This window comes from Cervus elaphus, chromosome 20 (assembly GCF_910594005.1).
Source record: "Cervus elaphus chromosome 20, mCerEla1.1, whole genome shotgun sequence".
Lineage (NCBI taxonomy): Eukaryota > Metazoa > Chordata > Mammalia > Artiodactyla > Cervidae > Cervus > Cervus elaphus.
Genome location: NC_057834.1, coordinates 134,736,992 through 134,756,638, shown reverse-complemented (window position 1 = coordinate 134,756,638; position 19,647 = coordinate 134,736,992).

Genomic DNA, 19,647 nt, shown 5'->3' with positions numbered 1-19,647 from the left:
GAGAACACAGAATTCCTTTTCAGGAGAAAACTGCTCTTTGTTTAGGTGGAAAACCACAATGGCCATGTAAGGTGATGGTCCCTTTGCTAAGCCTCACTGGGAGAGGTTCAGATGGAGAGGGTAAAAAGCCTCTGCATTTGGGGAGACTGGGGTTCACAGGCAGGAGGAGTGACTCCAGGATGGAGAGAAGAGGAGGAACTGGCGAGGGGAGATCTCCCCAGTAACACAGCAGGACCCGGTCTGGTTGAAGAAGGCACAGTCTGGAGGGATGCAGGGATGTGACATCCCATCTGAAGACTTTCTGCTGGTCACAAACATCTCTGGCCCTGGAGCTTTGCGCTGGTGGTGCCGTGTGGGGGACAGAGGGGGAGGTGGTGGAGAGTCACAGAATGACCAGCCACAGTGACCAATGAGGGCCATCTAGATGGACTCAGGTGGCACATGGGAGTCTCCTGCTGAGCCCAGATATCTTTACATGGGTGACCCTCCACGGGGTCCTTCAGGAAAGGCTGGGGCTCGAGCCATTTTGGGTCTTCTAGGAGGGCACAGATCCTGTCTCAACCCAAGGAGAAGGGGTTTCTGAGACATGAAAGCCACCACTTGGCTGGCCTGCAGGGACATGATGACCTTTGGCGAAGAGACGCCATGCTGGGAACACGTGGACGAGAAGGTGGGGACCGGGGATGTTGGCAAGGGGTGGAGAGCAGGATGCAGAGGGCACAGGGGAAGGTCAGGTGGATGAAAGATGTGGGTGTCCAGTGAGGGGCAAAAAGGATAGGATACTCTGGGATGGAGGGTGGGCTAAGGCAGAGGGGGCGGGATGTCGGGGGCGCTGCAGGGAGCTTGGGAAGCCGCAGAGAGAGGAATTAGCCTCCCAGTCTCCTGTCCCGCAGTGGAGATGGGGAAGGAAGTCTCCATAGGACCCCTGGACCCGCAACTGCCGCCCTGCCTCCGCTCAGTGGTCGACCTGCGTAGTTTACACTCCACACTGAGTTCCCCTTTCACCAGAGGCCCGAGGGGACCCCCGACAGCTCCAGAGTGCAGGGCTCCGTGCTGGGGGAGGTCCCAGCTGCTTCTCCTGACCACCAATGGCTTGGTGTCAGGACTGATGTTCCCCTGGGATGGGCATCAATAAACCAGGAGCCGGATATTGGGTTCTCCCTTTCCCATGCCAGGTGGGCACTGGGCTGACCCTACAGTTCGTCAGGCACACAGCCCATCTTACAAGTGAGGAAGAGGAAGCCAGGGCAGCGAGGAAACTCGCCAGCGGTCAGGGAGGGGGGCAGAGCAGAGCGCAGCCGAGGCCGGGGGACCACTGGGCCCCACCGTGTGTTCCCGTCCCCGCTCCTTCCCCCTCCTCTGTGCCACACTCCGCCTCTGTACCGGCATCTCTCTAGTTGCCCTGAAGCTTCTGGCCCATTGGTGTCTTCGCTTCTTTGGTCTGACGTCCCCTCGCAGCTGTTTGGGGATGGTGAACTCTCCCCCAGGTAAAATGGGCCCTTTCGTTCAGTGCTCTGCCGCCCCTGGGCTGGCGGGGGTGGGGACAGATAGGCTCTAAAGAGCTCAGCCCACAGAGGAGGGCGGGTTCAGGGAAACCCACGAGGGGGTGGAGCTGCCCGGGCTGGGGTCGGGGCTGGTCTTGAGACGCAGCAGTGGTTCTAGGAGAGACCTCCTGAGAGAGAGGGGGACGCAGCCACACCCGCCCACAGCCCAGCAAGGCGGGGCCCAGAGCACTGACTGCCTCAGTCCATTTCACTCGCTCAGTTGTGTCTGATTCTTTACGACCCCATGAACCTCAGCACGCCAGGCCTCCCTGTCCATCACCAACTCCCGGAGTTTACTCAAACTCATGTCCATCGAGTCGGTGATGCCATCCAACCATCTCATCCTGTGTCGTCCCCTTCTCCTTCCACCTTCAATCTTTCCCAGCATCAGGGTCTTTTCCTATGAGTCAGTTCTTCGCATCAGGTGGCCAAAGTATTGGAGTTTCAGCTTCAGCATCAGTCCTTCCAATGAATATTCAGGACTGATTTCCCTGAGGATGGACTGGTTGGATCTCCTTGCAGTCCAAGGGACTCTCAAGAGTCTTCTCCAACACCACAGTTCACAATTCTTCGGCACTCAGCTTTCTTTATAATCCAACTCTCACATCCATTCATGACTACTGGAAAAACCATAGGTTTGACTAGACGGACCTTTGTTGGCAAAGTAATGTCTGCTTTTTAATACGCTGTCTAGGTTGGGTCATAACTTTTCTTCCAAGGAGCAAGTGTCTTTTCATTTCACGGCTGCAGTCGCTGACTGCCCGGTCCCACCCTCTGAGCTCCTGCCAGTGCCTCCCCTTGGCCAAACCCACCAGTCTGCGGAGGCCCAGCCCACACTCCCTGCCCGGCCCACCCTCCCTCCCGGAGCCCAGGGCCGGGTGGAGGCCGGTGGAGGCTGCCCTTGCATGCCTGAGAGCCCCAGCTTCAAGGAAACAGCATTGATCCAATTATTTTACAGCTTTAATTACGTTCCGAAGTTAATCATGCATTTCATTCTAATGTGCTACAGCTTCTTAATCATGGCCTAATGAGCATTATAAATTGAACACTCTGTCTGGAAACTTAAGGATTTCAGTGCCCTATTCTACACCCGATCGCTCCTCCTGAAATCTCCTCCCATGGCATGCAACTTTCAAAGTCTTCAAGTCTCCCAGTTTCAAGTGTTCCAGTAGTGATGGTCACGCTAATTTGATTCAGTATGTTTACCTGTCTCACCCAGTCAGTCCAACAAAAATGCAATGTGGGCCTCAAATGAGGGCCACACACGTAATCTAAAATTTATTGGAAGCCGCATTAAAACTGTTATAACCCTGTATGCTTTTGGAGCCCTGACTCTGTCATCTCTGTGCTGTGTGATCCTGGGCAAGTCACTTGCCTCCCTGAGTTTTGGTGTCCTAGTCTGTAAAGTACGCAAAACATACCTACTCCTTATGGGTTTTGTGATGTTTAACTGAGTCACTGTATCTAAAATGCCACCTCAAAGTTTGAACTCAGCAAGGGGTAGCTATTGTTCTAGATTGTTGAGAAGCAGACAGAGAATAAAAGAGGAAATGGGTAGATTAGATCCACTGCTTGCATCTCCCAAACAGCACAGATCCTCCAGGTCAAAACAATCATGTCGTGCCAGTGGTAAAGAACTCGCCTGCCGATGCAGGAGATGCAAGAAACATGAGTTTGATCTTTGGGGCCGGAAGAGCCCCTGTAGAAAGAAAATGCAACCAACTCCAGTATTCTGGTCTGGAGAATCCCATGGACAGAGGAGCCTGGCGGGCTGCAGTGCATGGGGTTGCAAAGAGTCGGACGTGACTGAATGACTGAGCACACACACAGTGGCCAGTGCAAATGAGAAAAAGTCTTCTGTTTAAAAACTACTGTGATCCAGTGGTCAACAGTCCCCCTGCCAATACCTGGTCTAGGAAGATTCCACATGCTGTGGAGCAACTGCAAGTCCACATGCCTTAACTACTGAAGCCCCAGTGCCCAGGCCGCGCTCCACGGCAATGAGAAGCCCGCGCACCGCAGCAAAGAGCAGCCCTTGCTCCAGGCAACTACAGAAAGCCCACGAAGCCTCAAAGACCCAGGGCAGTCAAAAATAAAATAAATAAGTATCATTTAAAAACAACGGGATTGTTCGAGAGAGCTGGTTCTTGGCTCTGATAGACGGCCCGTCTCGTGACAGCTCTGGGTGGTGGGTAGGGGGGGCGTTAGAAATAGGAGCTGAGTTTCGAGACGCTGGATCTGAGGGCTCCCATCTCAGACAGACAAGCCCAGAAGATGTCACCGCAGAAGCCAGGAGAGAAAGTTGCAGGAAGTAAGAGAGAGGAGCAGGGTGGACCCCTGTCTGCTCCTCAGGAAACCCGATGCCTTCCTGAGCCACCCTGACGGACTGGAGCGTCACGATGTTGATTCTCTTTTTTAATCACCTGTGTAGATTATGCCAAATTTTTTTTCTTGTGTGCTCAGACTTGTCCCACCCCTTGCGACCCCATGGACTGCAGCCAGGTTCCTCCATCTGTGGGAATTCCTAGGCAAAGAATACTGGAATGGGTTGCCATTTCCTTCTCCAGGGGATCTTCCCAACCCAGGGATGTAACCCACGTTTCTTGCATTGGTAGGCAGAGTCTTTACCACTGAGACACCAAGGAAGCCATGTGCCTGTTTAAAAATTAAAGGACAATCACCCCTGGGGAGTGGAAATCAATCATCACGTACAAGAAGAAATCTGCTTCATATGATTTTAATGACAGAGGTAAAGAAATCATTTGTCCTCTTGCTCTTCAAAATAAGAAAAGCAGACATGCGACTTGGTTGGAAAAACATGACCACTGATGAACTAAATTCTACAGCTCTATGTTATAAACAGGTAAAGAAGAGAAGCAGGACTATGGGAAAAAAAAGAGGGAAAATATAAAAATATGAAGAGAAAGAATCATAAAGACCAGCTAATCCAGCACATTCCAGTTTGTCCAGCTTTCAGGTACAAATAAAGATGCTGTTGTTTTTAATACAAGTGGCGGAAATTCACATGAAACTGACTTAAGTAAAGAAACATATATTTTAACATTAATTAATTAATTAAAGCACAGTTGCTTTATGACGTTCTGTTAGTTTCTGCTGTATAGCAAAGTGCCTCGGGTTTGTGTATGTGTATTCATCTTGCTTGCGATTTATTATAAGATATTGAATATAGTTCCGTGTGCTATACAGTAGGACCTTGTTTATCTCTTTGGCATATAGAAGTCTGGGTTCCCTGATGGCTCAGTCTGCATGGTTACCAGAGAAGCTGCTAAGTCGCTTCAGTCGTGTCCGACTCTGTGCGACCCCATGGAGGGCAGCCCACCAGGCTCCGCCGTCCCTGGGATTCTCCAGGCAAGAACACTGGAGTGGGTTGCTATTTCCTTCTCCAATGCATGAAAGTGAAAAGTGAAAGTGAAGTCGCTCAGTCCTGTCTGACTCTTCACAACCCCATGGACTGCAGCCTACCAAGCTCCTCTGCTCATGGGATTTTCCAGGCAAGGGTACTGGAGTGGGTTGCCATTGCCTTCTCCTTACCAGAGAAGAGTGGGTATAAATTAGGAAACCTATTCTTTTAAATGCGTTTACTGGCAGTCTGAGGGTTAAGTGGCTGCAGGCACAGTGGAGTCGGAGGCTCAAACCTGCTAAGGGCTGGGCTGGGCTCCTCTCTCCCTCTCCTAGGTCTTGGCTCCACCTTCCCTGGTGATGGCGTCATTGCCTGGCAGGAGGTGGCTGATAGTCACAGGAGGCTCACAGTGCTGACAATGTCCTTGCCTACTGTCCAGATAAAGCGGGGGGTGGCATTCCTTCCTGGGGTCCATCTCTGTGCCCTGGAGGACTCTGCCCCTGTTTGCACCCCTTTTCACCCCCTTGACTGATGACTGGGGTTTGCAGGGGAGCCAGGGGTCCTCAGATGAGCCCCTGTGGGCAGACACCCACCTCCAGGCTGCAAATCTGCGCTCATGGAAACGTGTGGTTGCACTAAAGGAGGAGGAGGGGCTGCCACCGGAAGAGCAGGAAGGAGTGGGCGGGGCTTCTGTCCCCGCCCACAACTCTGAGGCCCCGCCCCAAACCCCTTAGGGTCCGCAGAGCTCAGTTCGAAAACCATCCCACAACCCTCCCTCCTAACCCTTTCCCCAGCATGTTTTGCAGTCAAGAGATTCAGACCAAAGAGGAGGATCAAAATACAGCCAATCATTATTTGCGGACTTGCCTACTTATGAACATTTATTTGAAACCCTCAAATAAATACTCCTGGTGCTTTTGCGATTATTGGCGGACTTCCTCAGAGCCTTGAAAGACGGGTCACCCAACCACCTCCTTCCCAGCGGCTCTGCCTCCCTGTCTCCCCCGTCACACTGGAGACAGGGGTCCTGTTCAGTCACTTTAGTGCCACACTGTTCCCATTTGGGGGCTTTTTCTTGGTGATTCTGCTGTTTAAAGGAAAACACAGGGCTGAAGTGCTATCTGGTGTCCTCAGCTCAAGACGGCTGAGATGTCCCACATGGAGAAAATATGAGTGTTAGGTAAAAGCTTTGTTCTGGCCTGAGTTATAGAGCTGTTGGCCGTGAGTTTAATGTCAATGAATCAACAGTGTATTAAAGAAGATGTCTTTCACACACATAAAGCAAGGTTGACCAGAGGAGTGTGGGAAGCCAACCTTGTATTTTCCCTACAAGCAGTGGTTCGGTGTCACTGGTTCGGTGTTGGCGGTGATGTTACAGACCATCACCATCCCTCTATGCAGCAGGAGGACCACCGAGGAAGCCGGTCCACCACTCCGCCACTCCACCATGGGCAATAAGGGGCAGAGGTGCAGTGGGGAGACAGTCAGGGAAACGGTGATGGGGAGATACACGGGAAGAGTCAAAGGGAACAAAATTGAGCCAGGAGAGAGGTGAACGTCTGTAGGTTTAAGGCTCTCCACCGCCGCCCCCAGCATGTCGCACCGGGCAATGCTGCAATGGCTTTGAACCTAAGTGTAGGGTTCATGTACGGGATGAGATTTTCATCAGACTCAGATACTGTAGCTGAGCTTTGTGTAAAAGTGTAAAACTCCAGCCACACCTTCTATAGAGCTTTATGAAAACCCTCCCATGCTACACAGATGCTCTTAGCAGGTGAAACCTCTGGTGGGAAATAATGGAGGTGGCTTAAGAAATAATGGAGGTGGGAAACAGCAAATGTAAAACACAACGTTTAACTCAATATGTTCTTAGTCTCTGCCTTTTCAAAAAAAAATTTCCTAGTCTGCTTAACACTAAGGGCAAGAAATTTTTGTGTGATTTTGAGGTTTGCATTAATACTTATCTTCCAGAGACAGGGGGGTCAGTAATCTGAGCCAAGCAGGAGTATCATAGAAGCTGCGTTTGTTACAAGGCTTGATGTGAAAAGCTGCTCTTAGTAACTTCTAGTCATAAATTACATGTGTCACAGGAGGGTGAATTTACTGACCAGGCTGCGACATGATTAAATCATCGACTTCACCTTCTCTGATTCTGTCACGTCTAACCCACCAATGCATCAAACCTCGCAGGAAAATCTCCTCCCTGATGAAAGTTATTTTGATAAGTAAATAAGTGAGTGATACCAACAGATTAATACCAAAATATAATTTACACTTTCAAGGCACTTTCTTTCACACATATTTCGTCTGACTCCCTGCTCTTTGAAACTTTGATTCCAAAGTTTGGATTTCAGTATCTTGGAAAGGGTCCTTTCTTGACCCCAAGAAAATTGGATGCTTTTATTTTTCAACTTCAAAATGCATTTTTTAAAGATAAAATTTCACTCATTTCACTTTCTCAAGGAGTTCCGAAAGATCTGAATATGTGTGAATGAAAAATTAAGAATTTCGAAAGGTATCACACAAACTTATCATTATCTGGTAATTGGATGTGTTTGCAATTCCCTATTTGTATACACAGACTGTGGTTGTTGTTGGGTTTGTCTTTGGTGATTTTGCACCTGCTTCCATGGAAGATGCCTTTGGGTTTTATCTGGAAATAGCCTCTGTTGTTGTTGCTTTTCAGTCGCTCAGTCGTGTCTGACTCTGTGACCCCATGGACTGCAGCACACCAGGCTTCCCTGTCCTTCACTATCTTCTGGAGTTTGCTCAGGTTAATGTCCATTGAGTTGGTGATACTAACTATCTCATACTCTGCCACCCTCGTCTCCTTTTGCCTTCAATCTTTTCCAGCAGCAGGATCAATCCTACAGGAAATCAACCCTGAATATTCATTGGAAAGATGGATGCTGAAGCTCCAATACTTCGGCCACCTGATGGGAAGAGCCGACTCATTGGAAAAGACCCTGATGCTGGGAAATAGTCTCTATGTAGAACCATTTATCAGCCCCCTTTTCCCAAGCAAATCTGAGTGTTCTCTTACATTGACCTTTGAATGACAAGCACTTGGGAAAATGCTTGTGTTGCTGGTTTAAGTGTTAGGGGCGGGGTTATGGAATAGCCTCCAGCATCAGGCCTAGTCCCAGTAGGCACCTATAAGCCTGGAGGAGCATTCTTGCCAGGGCTGTCTGCTGATGACTTGGGGGAGGGTTTTCCCCTTTATTTACTTTCTTCTGCCTTGTCAGTAACCACTGCCTCTTCTTTAGGCCTCTGTCTCCTCTTGCGGGCTTCTACTTGAGCTTCTGTCTGCACCACGTGTGGAATCCTGAGAGGGGTGGGCCTTCCTGTCTTACTGGTAGCTGCCCCCTGTCACCAGCAGGCTCAGCTTTCCCAAGGCCACTGTGGCCCTGCCTTTGTTTTTGAGCATCATCCACTCACCTTTCAGCCACATGCCTTTCTTGCATGGCCCGATCCTTGCAGTGGCCCAAATCACCTCTCAGAACATTCCAGAACACTCAGAACTCTGGCCTTAGCCTTCCTAAGTGATCATTCCATTCTTCAGGTCTTTGCCCAAAAGAGTGAGGACAGCGCGAATTGAGGGCAGGGTGGGCCTGGTGACCTCGGTGATGCACAGAAGAGGTGGATGGCTGGCTGCCAACGAGCGGGGCTGGCCGTGGTTTGGGAGACTCGGGCAGTCTGGCCATGCTGCGTGTCCCTCTCATCCTCCATCAAGGTGTCCTGAACAGGTTGTCATAGCAACGGCACAAGGGCAAGGGGGAGACGGGCGGGGCATCCTGAAGTCTAGGTTGAAACTGGGGTTCTGCTACTTCCGCCTATTCTATTGGCCAAAACAAGTCACAGGCCCAAGACCAACATCAGAAGGCAGGCTAGGGTGGATGAAGGACTGGGACCACGGATGCCTTCAATTTACCAGACGTGTTGCCTTTTAAAGTCAACTACAGACTCAAAAGGGAAGCAGTGGTAAAGAATCTGCCTGCCAATACAGGAGATGCAAGAGACATAGGTTTGATCCCTGTTGGGAAGATCCCCTGGAGGAGTAAATGGCAACCCACTCCAATATTCTTGCCTGGAAAAGCTCATGGACAGAGGAGCCTGGCAGGCTGCAGTTTATAGGGTTGCAGAGTTTGACATGACTCAGCAACTGAGCACACACATACGCACACACACAAAGATTCGAAGGCTGATTTTAGTCCATGGGAAAATAACTGGGGTTTTCTTTTTATGTTGAAAAGAGGGCATTGACTTTGATGTCCAGCAGTTGAGTTCTAGTCTGGAGTTACCCAGTTCCTGACTGGGTCACCTCATGTACATCACAGACTTTCAGGATCCTGGTCCACACGTGTGAAATGGGGTAACTAACTCCTCCTCATCGTGCAAGTGTGTGTTCCGAAGCACAGGAAAAGACACTCGGCGGTGGCTGCAGGTATGAGGGAACCTCTCCACTCATGAAACTCCTGCTAGTCCAGGCAGGGAGAACGATTAGGACCCAAAATAGACTCAGAACATAAACAGGAAAAGTACAGCTTGACATCAAGCGACATGTAATCCCTAGACATAAATAAGTGACTTGCATGGCATCTCTGGTTCTTTATTTCTTCTGCTTAATGTTTGGGGTATCCTGTGTTCTTTCCCAGGGCAAGACCTTCTCTTAGATCAAAGAATCTGTCCCCTTTCCTGGAAGAAGCAGAAAACACTTGATCCCAAGGGTTACAGAGGTGGGACCCCTGGCCTCATGAATTATTTCATCACTGCTGCCCATCTCCCAGCTGGGCTGGCTCCTTGGAGAGGAAGCAAGGCTTACACAGTGGTGGGAAGGGGGCTTTGAAACTGGAAGGAAGAGGGACAGTGTGTAGCCCCCAGAAGAGCTGGGTGTGATGCTGGCAGCTTTAGGCAAAGGTGGGTCTTCCATGAAAGCCGCACGGTTGCCCGACAGACTGCATCAAGGTGCTGCTGGCTTGGTGCTCAGGGGAGGACCCGTGCTTCATGATGGGCATGATGTGGGGAGATGTCCAGGTGAAAGAGGGCAGAACTCTGAGGTTAAACACCCTCAGAGGCTGCTCAGGGTGTGTACTTCTCAACAGACAAGACAGTCCAGAGTGCTGAAGCTGAAGCTCCAATACTTTGACCACCTGGTGTGAGGAATTGACTCGTTGGGAAAGACCTTGATGCTGAGAAAGATTGAAGGCAAGAGGAGAAGGGGGCGACAGAGGATGAGATGGTTGGATGGCATCATTGACACAATGGATGGATATGAGTTTGAGCAGACTCCAGGAGCAGTGAAGGACAGGAAGCCTGGCATGCTGCAGGCCATGGGGCTGCAAAGAGTTGGACACAACTTGGTGACTGAGCAATGAAGTGCACGCAAACTCTGAGCCACAGACACGAGAAAGTGAAGAAAATTTTAAGGGCGTGGAGTTCTGGAAGTGCATCCTGGGGACGGATCAGGGGCCTTTTTTTTTTTTTACCAAGGCCTTAGAACCCCACTTGTGGAAGGAGCAGCCAGCCCAGGACAGGCAGGGCCCCACAGCCCTGGAAATGAGTGACATGGGGTGTCAGGCATTGATGGGCTGCCCAGGGCCCAGGAGGAGAGGGCCTTCAGGTGGGTGGAGCACAGACTCTAAGGGGTCCACTCCAGGGTCAGTGTCAGAGAGCCTGGACCAGTCAATGCACAACCCACATGCATCTTATAAAAATTTAAGTATGGAATTTTTTGAAACAATACACTAAAAGATATGTGGCTCAGTGGTGGTAAAGAATCTTCCCACAATGCAGGAGACATGGGTTCTATCCTTGCATTGGGAAGATCCCCTAGAGAAAGAATTGACAATCCACTTCAGTATTCTTCCCTGGGAAATTCCATGGACAGAGGAGCCTGGCAGGCTACAGTCCATGGGGTTGCAGAGAGTTGGACATGACTTAGAGACTAAACAATGAGGCCAAACCCACTGAAAAATTATGAATTTCACTTCACCTTATGCACATAATTTGATATAAATCCTTTTTAAAAAGTCTGTGAAAATTAGTCTTGAATGAAGCAAAGCCTTCCAAAATCCACCTTTTGCCTAAAATGAGACTTCCATGTGTTTTTCAAGTTCAGAGTCTGGGAACCTGAAGCTGACTGGAGTCCTTCAGGGTGGCACCCAAGAAAGGCCCCCAAACTTAGACTCAGCTGCCTTCCAACCAGGTGTATTTTTTTTTCAGGCCCTGGGGTGTAGCTTCCTGAAATTTCATACAGTTAAATCCTAAATTGCCCTCTTTTCTAATCACGTTCTTTATAAACTGCCCACTGCCGTGTAGAGCAATGAATAGAAACAATTACTTGCATGAGCAGCAATATGTATAGCCTCAAGAACTTGTTCACAGCCTCCAGCCAGAATCTGGATATCTCATAAGGGCTTTTCTATGCTTTACTGGTACCCACTGAATGTTGAATGAATGAGTGAGTGAGTGAACTCATTATGTTATGTGAGCCTGGCAACATCCCTGTGAGGTATCGTTGTTTTACAGAAAAGGAACATATTGTACAATTTGAAAGCATCAGTCCTTCGGTGCTCAGCCTTCCTAATGGTCCAACTCTCACATCCCTACAGGATTACTGGAAAAGCCATAGCTTTGACTATACAGACCTTTGTAGGCAAAATGATGTCTCTGCTTTCTAATATGCTGTCTAGGTTTGTCACAGCTTTCCTTCCAAAGAGCTAGCATCTTTTAAATTCATGGCTGCAGTCAGGAGAAGACTCTTGAGAGTCCCTTGGATTGCAAGGAGATCAAACCAGTCAATCCTAAAGGAAATCAATCCTGAATGTCCACTGGAAAGACTGATACTGGAGTTCCAATACTTTGGCCACCTGATGTGAAGAGCCAACTCATTGGAAAAGACATTATGCTGAGAAAGATTGAAGGCAGGAGGAGAAGAGGGCGACAGAGGATGAGATGGTTGGATGGCAACGTTGACTCAATGGACATGAGTTTGAGCAAGCTCCAGGAGATGGTGAAGGACAGGGAAGCCTGGTGTGCTGCAGCCCATGGGGTAGCGAAGAATTGGGCATGACTTAGCCACTGAACAACAGCAACCACAATACATCTACATGCACATATTGTACTGTTCAAGGTCCTCCAGAGAAACGAAACCAACAGGGTGTGTGTCTCTGTGTGTGTGTAAATGGCTTCCAAGATTGTGGAGGCTGAGAAGTCCCTTCATCCGTGGTTGGTAAGCTGAGGACCCAGGACACCCAGTGCTGTAGTTCTCATCCAAGCCTGAAGGCCTGAGAACCTGGAGAGTTGATGCTGTATGTTCCAGTCTGAAAGCAGCAAGGAACGAGTGTCTGAGCTCAGGACAATCAGGCAGGAGGAGTTTCCTGGTGTGTCAGCCTTTCTGTTCCATTCAGGCCATCAGTGAACTGAATGAGGCCCACCCACATTGGGGAGAGTCGTCTACTTTTTACTCTGTCTACAGATTCAAAATATTAGTTTCATCCAGAAACACACCTTCACAGACATATCCTGCATCAGTTCAATTCAGTTCAGTTGCTCAGTTGTGTCCAACTCTTTGCGACCCCATGAATCACAGCACGCCAGGCCTCCCTGTCCATCACCAACTCCCAGAGTCTACCCAAACCCATGTCCATTGTGTCGGTGATGCCATCCAACCATCCCATCCTCTGTTGTCCCCTTTCCTCCTGCCCTCAATCCCTCCCAGCATCAGGGCCTTTTCCAATGAGTCAACTCTTCGCATCAGGTGGCCAAAGTATTGGAGTTTCAGCTTCCACATCAGTCCTTCCAGTGAACACCCAGGACTGATCTCCTTTAGGATGGACTGGTTGGATCTCCTCGCCGTCCAAGGGACTCTCAAGAGTCTTCTCCAACACCACAGTTCAAAAGCATCAATTCTTTGGTGTTCAACTTTCTTTATAGTCCAACTCTCACATCCATACATGACCACTGGAAAAACCATAGCCTTGACTAGACGGACCTTTGTTGGCAAAGTAATGTCAGCTTTTTAATATGCTGTCTAGGTTGGTCATAACTTTCCTTCCAAGGAGTAAGCGTCTTTTAATTTCATGGCTGCAATCACCATCTGCAGTGATTTTGGAGCCCAGAAAAATAAAGTCAGCCACTGTATCATGTTTGACTAAATGGGTACTCATGGTCTGATCAAGTTGACACATGAAATCAACCACCACATGTGTTTCTGGCCATGTCACATGCAGGATCTTAGTTCCCCAACCAGGGATTGAACCCACGCCCCTGCATTGGGAACGCAGAGTCTTAACCACTGGGCCACCAGAAAGTCCCTATCTCACACGTATTTTATAAATGCATACACTGCTTACATTTACTTTCTCTTCCAATAAAGTTCATTTCTTTGACCTGGGATGGTATAGTTGCCTTTCGTTTAGTAGTTGTGCTAAATCACTTCAGTCGTCTTTAACTCTTTGTGACTCTATAGGCTGTATTTCACTAGGCTCCTCTGTCCGTGGGATTCTCCAGGCAAGAATACTGGACTGGGTTGCCATGCCCTCCTCCAGGGGATCTCCCGACCCAGGGATTGAACCCACATCTCTTATGTCTTCTGCATTGGCAGGTGGGCTCTTTACCACTAGCACCGGTTGGGAAGCCCATAGTTTAGTTAGTACTAAGGAAGAAGTTTTAGGAAACAAAAACACAAAATCTTCACCTGCTTTCAGTTTGCACAACATTTACTCCAGATTTATCTTTTCACGGAACAGACGCCAAGATCAAAGGTTTTCTAGGAGTCGGAAGGCTTGTTGTGGTATGTGGCAGGCTTTCTACCATAGAACAAATGAATGAGCAGGTGAGCTGACGTCAGTTTCAGCATCTAAATGAATTTTGTGGGCCTGTTTTTCTGACATTTCATGGCCTCTCATGGAAAGCCCTGTGGTCCTGTTGATGACTCATCCTTCCCATTCTCCTTGAGATATCTCTGCCTCCCCTGAGAGTACACAGTGGTGCTCTGTGTATGATGCTTAGGAAGGGCTGCGGGACTCGGGCATCAGCCAAATGAATCTTTGTTTCAACCTGGATGGTGCCCATAGGCATTCCTCACACAGACAGGTAGAACCTGGCCATCTCCCTGTTTGTGTGCAGGCAACATCCAGTCAGAGTGAATGATGCAACAGCTGTCTTAGATTTTTTGGTTCTAGCTCAAAGATGGGTAGGTAGGTGAGGATAGAGCAAAGATGGAAAAAATATATAAATAAAAAGAGGAAATCTGAATAATCAAGGAAGGTTCAGAACAGGGATAGATTTATGACCCGAGCAAAGAGAGCTTGTGATGATTCATCCTAGTGCTGGTTTTCCACCATGGACAAACTCCGTGTTTCACTCCACGGGTCTCTCTCCTGCCTAGTTACCTTCTGGCCACCTTCTCTGAATCTCGGTTCTAATCCTGAGAAATAGGGACTCTGACTCAGTCTAAAATTGAACTTGTCTTCTTAGCTTACATGTGTTCAATCTGACCTAGCCAGCTCTGGCCTGGGGGTGGGGGATGGTGGGGGGGGTGTCACATGGCACCAAGATGGCCCCCTGGCTTCTATCATAATGGGGTGAGGACAAGGCCAGTTCCAATAGAAAGGTCATGGGCAGGGCTGCACGCCAACACATCCTTGTGTGTGCTGGATTGCTTAATTCAGGTGTGCCTGTGCAAACTCATATCAGGTCATGAGAACTGATTGAAATTTCCAGGAATTATGTAAGCCAGTTGTTAAACACAGCCATGATTAAAAATTAAATTGTACAAAACTTTCAGTAAAACAAAAAATACTAATTACTTTACTACATTTTGCTATTATCTATGACTCAACTGATGCTCCAAAACTTCCATCACTTGATGCAAAGAGTCGACTCATTGGAAAAGACCCAGATGCTGGGAAAGATTGAAGGCAGGAGGAGAAGAGGACGGCAGAGGATGAGATGGTTGGATGGCATCACCAAATCAATGGACATGAGTTTCAGCACACTCCAGGAGATGGTGAAGGACAGGGAAGCCTGGGATGCTGCAGCCCATTGGGTTGCAAAAAGTCAGACATGACTAAGGGACTGAACACACATTTCTACAGCCACCATGAATAGCCCAAGAACACTGAGGAAATTTCTTCCAATATTTAGTAAAAGTACTATCTGATTGAGCAAAAGTGACTCACATCATTGACAAAAAAGTTTCAACACACAACTTCATTGCTTTATTTTTGTCTTTTTAAATTAACTTTTAATTTTATACAATGTTTTTAAAATTTTTATACAATTTTTAAAGGTTATAGTTCATTTACAGTTATTACAAAACATTGGCTACATTCCCTGTGTTGTACAATACATCCGTGAGCCTCTCTTACACCCAGTAGTTTGTACCTCTTAATTCTCCACCCCTATGCTGTCAACATCAGTGAATATGCTTATTTTTTGTTATATTCACTAGTTTGTTGTGTTTTGTATATTCCATAAGTGAGTGGTATCATTTAGCATCCAAGTTTACCCATGTTGTTGCAAATGACAAAATTTTGTTCTTCTTTATGGCTAAGTAGTATTCCATTATATGCATAAGTATATATGCACACAATGGAATACCACATCAAAGAAAATCTCAAATAATGTTTGTCTCACAACTACACTCATTTATCACCTGAAACCATTGGTTGGCTGTGGATACAAGAGTTCACCAAAAATCAAGTAGGTATTGTGTCAGAGTCAATTGGCTATATAGAATTGACAACAAAGATATTGTATATCTTAAAATTTGTAAATTGTGTTACACATTCTTTATATCAGTAAGGTTTATGATAACCACATACACATGTATGTAAAGATGCATATTCTCTTTTAGGGGGTGACAACAGTCAGATCAGATTAGGGCTGACCCTAATGATCTTATTTTTAACATAATTACCTCCTAAAAGACCCTGTCTCTACAAACAGAATTTGAGGAACCGAGGATTAGGACTTCAATATGTGGGTTCTAGGGAAATAGAATTCAACCTATAGTAATGTGAGTTCCTGAAAAATTTACATTTTTGTTTTGGGTGCGTTTTTTTCTAGTGAAGTTGGACATTGGTTCATGTTTGTATAGTCCTATATTTTATTTCATTTTCTCTCCCATGAAATGTGTTTCTATCTTTATTCCCAGCTACTCTTGAGTCGTTGATCTTTTCCAAATTGATTTGTTGGAGCTATTTTAAACATATATTCTATATCCTGCTCCATTCCCTGCATGTGGGTTGCAAATATCTCCCTGCAGTCCGTTCCAGATGTCACACAGGTAGCTAAATGAGTTTCCCCCATCTTTATTGAGGTATACTTGAGAAATACAAATTGTATAGCATTGACGTGTGTCACTTGATGTTTTCATATTTGTATACATGATGAAATGATCACCACAGTCCAGCTGATTAACAAATCCACCACCTCACACAGTTATGGATTTTGTGTGTGTTTGTGGGGAGAACACTTAATATCTATTATTAAATTTCAAGAATACAATCCCTTACTGTTAACTGCACTCACCATGGTGTCCGGGGCTTAGTTACCTTGCATCACTAAAACTGTGTACCCCTTGACAAATGTCTCCCTGCTTCCCCAACCCCTAAGCAGCCACCATTCTACTCTCTGCCCCTGTGAGTTTGACTATTTTTATTTATTTGTGTTTGGTTGTGCTAGGTCTTCGTTGCTATGCATGGGATTTCTCTAGTTGGGGCCAGCAGGGGCTACTCCTCATTGTGATGCGTGGGCTTCTTACTGCGGTGTCTTCTGTTGTGGAGCACAGGCTCTGGGTGCATGGGCTTCGGTAGTTGCAGCGCTCAGACTCAGTCATTGTGGCACGTGGGCTTAGTTGCTCCGTGGCATGTGGAATCCCCCCAGACCAGGGATCAACCCCGTGTCCCGTGCATTGACAGGCTGATTCTCATCCACTGTGCCACCAGGGAAATCCAAGTTTGACTATTATTATTAGATTTTGCACAAAAGCAAGATCATGTCAATGAATTTTTATGAAGTAACTACAATCACATGATAAGCACCATGTCAGGAAGCAGAGGGTTTCCTGGTACCAGGGCCCCCTTTGTGGATCCCCTGATTTGCTATTCTCTTCTTTTCCCCCAAAGATAAACGCTATCCTGATTTACAATATGAACTGATTAAGTGTGGCTATTTTTGGATTTCATATAAATGAAATCATATACTATGCCTTTCTTTGTGTCTGACTTCTTTTAATCAACAATATGTGTCTGAGAATCATTTGTCTTAATGCATATAGATTAGTTTGTTTTCATTGTTGTATACTAGTTTATTGTACTGTTATACCACAATTTATTTATTCATTTTGGTCTTGGTGGACATTTGGCTTGTTACCAGTCTGTGACAATTACAAATAATGCTTCTATGGAGCTTCTTGAATAGATACACGTGTATATGTTTTGTTGAGTATAAATCTAGAAGTAAAATTGCTACACATGTTTACTATTGTTAATATAGCACATAAATTTTCAAAGTGGTGGTAGAATCAATACCTCTTGCCAGCAATAAAGGAAGGTTTCGATCACTTTACATCTTGCTATGTCTAGTTTTGGGTTGGGACGGTTTCCTGGAGGAAGGCATGGCAACCCACTCCAGTATTCATGCCTGGAGAATCCCATGAGAGAACAGCCTGGTGGGCTGCTGTCTCTGGGGTCACAGAGTCAGGCACAACAGAAGCGACTCAGCAAGCATGCCTAGTTTAGTCAGTGTCTTTAATTTTACCCATTCTGCTGGGTGTCCACTGATACGTCACTGTGGTTTTAATCATACTTCCTTGATGACTAACGGGGATAAAAACCTATTTGTGTTTATTGGACACTTGGATAGTTTCTTTTGTGAAGTGCTTATTGAAAGTCTTGCTATTTGTTATTAATTTGTGAGACTATCATGTGTTTTCTGGATATAAGCTCTGTGTCATTTATACATGTGTTGCCAATATTTTATCTCACTCTATGATTTGCCTTTTAAATCTCATGATGATGCCTTTGATTGAGCAGAAGTTCCTAATTATAACACAGTATGTCAACAGTTTATCAGTCTTTTCCTTTATGATTATTGCTTTTTTGGGTTCTGTTTAATAAATTTTGCAATCTCAAGATCATGAAGATCATCTGTGTTTTCTTCTAGAAGTTTTATTGCTTACCTTTCACATTTAGAATTACACTCCTTGAGACTGAAGTTATGGGGTAGGAACGGAGGAGATTCATTATGCTCCAAATGAAGATGTAGCTGGCCCAGCACAATTTAGTGGAAAGACCGCCATTTTCCTATTGATCTGCAGTGCCATTTTTGCCATGTATCAAGTGTCTTTTTACGTGTGAGTCTGCCTTTGGACTGTACTTGGTTCCATTGTTCCATCTATATTCGTCTGTATTTGGCCCAACACCAGTTAGCAGAGTTTATCCTTCAACTTTGTCCTTAATTTTCAGCATTATTTTGCCTTTTCCTGGCCTTTTCTATTAACATATGTATTTAAGAATGTACTTGTCATGGTCACGTACACACTGCTATGTTTAAAATAGATAACCAACAAGGCATCTATTGTAGAGCACAGGTGACAATGCTCAATGTTATGTGGCAGCCTGGATGGGAGGGGAGGTTTGGGAAGAACGGATACATGTTTTTGTATGGCTGAGTCCCTTCACTGTCCACCCGAGACTATCACAACATTGCTTGTTAATCAGCTATACCCCAATGCAAAATAAAACGTTTAACTAATGAAAAGAATTTATTCGTCAATTCAAACACACACATTGCTCCCCTACTCACACCCCTTGTTAGATTTTGTAGTGGGTAAAATGGTATTGAATGTATAGAACAACTTGGAATAAACCAATATCACTGTAATATGGAGACTTTCAATACACAAGCATGGTATATCTCTTCATTTATTTAGTTTTTATTAAATTTTTCTCATTAATATTTGCCAGTTTTCATTATAAAGACCTTGCATATCTTTGATAAGATCCATTCGTAGGTATTTGATAATTTTTGATATTACTAAAATGTTCTAAAATTTAATTTTTTACTTGACTTGATGATATAAAGAAATAAAATTGGTTTTTAAATACTGACCTTTTTTCCAGTGACTTTGATGAATTTGCTTATTAGTTCTAATATTTAATCTAGCTTTCCTTATGGACATCATGTTGTCAGCAAATAATTGCAGTTTTATATCTTCCTTTCCAATTCTCATATCATTTTGTTACCTTGATTTGTTGCACAGAACCTTCACTGATGTTTGGAAGAGGAGTGAGCAGGCATCTTTGCCTTGTTTCTGGTCCAGAGGAAACAGTTCAACAACTCACATTTAACCACCAAGTTTACACAGGTTCTTTGTATTTCTTTTATTTTTTTTCTTAATTTATCACATTAAGGAGGATCATTTTACTGTCAGGTTGATGTTAACTTCTAACATGAATGAATCTTGAATATTGTCAAATGTTTCTGCAGCATCTAGTGCATTTATCAAATGATTATGCATTTGTATTCTGTGTATGTGATGTATAAAAATGCTACTGAAGGTTGATCTTGTAACTGAAAGCTTGGAAAATGATCTTTCTTAGCTCTAATACTTTGTTTGAGGAATCCATTTAGTTTTTCTGGGTAAATAATTTTTTAATCTGTAAATAATAATTTTAAAAATTTCTTTCTCCATAATTCTTATCTTTACTTTTTCTCCTCTGCTATTGGAAC